Source organism: Danio aesculapii, chromosome 23, assembly GCF_903798145.1.
Source record: "Danio aesculapii chromosome 23, fDanAes4.1, whole genome shotgun sequence".
NCBI classification, from domain to species: domain Eukaryota; kingdom Metazoa; phylum Chordata; class Actinopteri; order Cypriniformes; family Danionidae; genus Danio; species Danio aesculapii.
The window spans coordinates 4,332,132-4,334,199 of record NC_079457.1 but is presented as its reverse complement, the minus strand read 5'-3'; positions in this window follow the sequence as shown (position 1 = coordinate 4,334,199).

The window sequence follows — 2,068 nt, the reverse complement described above, 5'->3', positions numbered from 1 at the left end:
AATTTCAATTTAAGACATTTTTAAGACCATTATTAATGAAACTGTAGACTTATACAGGGCTTACTGCAAAGGATTTTTTTCAAATATCCTATTTGGAAAGATTTTCACTATCAGACCTATCAGACCTATCAAAAAATGATTATAATTAAATGTATTTAATAATAATTTAACAATAAATAAAAAAGGTCAGGTCAGTTTCTTCAGCAGTAAATAACTTTTAAACAAATGTTAATTAATTGTAATTAAAATGTAATTAAATGCTCTTTTTTTTAAAGTGAATTGTTGGTGATTGTATGGGTGTTAATGGCCAAATTGGGTAGCTATACGTGAACAAGGAAAATTAAGAATTAAAGAATTAAAATAGATTTAAGACCTACAACACAATATTTCAGCACATATAAGACTTTAAGGCATAAATTTTGCGTTCGAGACTTAAGACATTAAGACTTTAAGACCCCACAGAAACCCTGAAATAAACCCTTGCACACATTAGCCACCATACTAATGCAGTGTTAATTTAATATGATTTAGAGCATTTATTCATAAGGTATACAGTGTTTATACACTTGAGTTTGAATTTAATTCAATACTTTTTTTACAACAAGTTTTTTATTTGTCTTTTCCTTTTTTTATAATAAAAATTATGTATTATTTTGAGCTATTTAAATTATAATTTATTTATTTATTTTGTTAGCTTGTATGCACTTTAAATAAACATTTTTGTATTTTATGAATTTTAATTTAATATATATATTTTTTTTTAACAATCAATTTCTCACTTGTCTTGGCCTATTTTAAAATAATAAAAAATTATTTGCTATTTTAAATCATTTAAATGTATTTTAAATTCTAATTTAATTATACATTTAATTTGTTAGCTTTTATACACTTTGAATAAACTTTTTTGTATTTTATGAGTTCATTTAATTGTAGATTTATTTTTACAATCAATTTCTTGTCTTTGCCTATTTTAAAATAATAAATATAATTGATTATTTTAATTGAGTTTTATTTAAATTAGAATTTATTACTTTAGTCAGCATTTATGCATTTTAAATAAACTTGTTTAAATTTATTTTATGAGTTTTCATTTATTTTATATATTTTTAACAATTAATTTCTCGTATGTCTTGCCTTTTTTAAATAATAAAAAAAAATTATTTAAATTTTATTAATATAATAATACTTTTTTTGTTATCTTTTATACACTTTGAATAAACTTTTGTATTTTATGATTTTTCATTCAATGTTTTTTTTACAATTAATTTCTCACTTGTCTTGTCTATTTTAAAATAAAAAAATAACTTACTATTTTAATTTAAATAATTTATTTAGTTAGCTTTTATACACTTTGAATAAACTTTGTATTTTATGAGTTTTAATTTAATTCTAGATATATTTTTTTACAATTCATTTCTCATTCATCTTGGCCTTTTTTTAATAATAAAAACGTATTAATTTAATGAATTAAACTTTATTAAAATAATAATTTATTTGTTTATTTTGTTAGCTTTTATGCACTTTAAATAAACTTATTTTGTATTTTATGACTTTTAATTAAAAAAATTCGCTATTAATTTCCCAATTGTCTTCGCCTTTTTTAAAATGATAAAAAAATATATATTTTAATGTATTAAAATGTTATTAAAATTATCATTTATTTGTTTATTTTGTTAGCTTTTATGCACTTTGAATAATCTTTGTATTTTATGAATTTTAATTTTAATTATACAATTAATTTCTATTTCCTATTTTAAAATACAAATAATTTACTATTTTAATTCATTTAAATTATAATTTAATCATTTATTTATTTTTTTGGCTTTTATACACTTTAAAAAAAAATTGTATGTATTGTCATGAGTTTTAATTTAGTTAACTTGGTTTTTTACACTTAATTTCTTGTTTGTCTTGGTGTTTTTTAAAATAATAAAATAAATGTATTCCTTTAATTCATTTCCATTATAATTTATTTATTCATTTTGTAAGCTTTTCTAGAAAACACATACAGTACTTAACTTTCACAAACAAATGTAATCCAAATAACTACCTGCAGAACTTTGTAAAT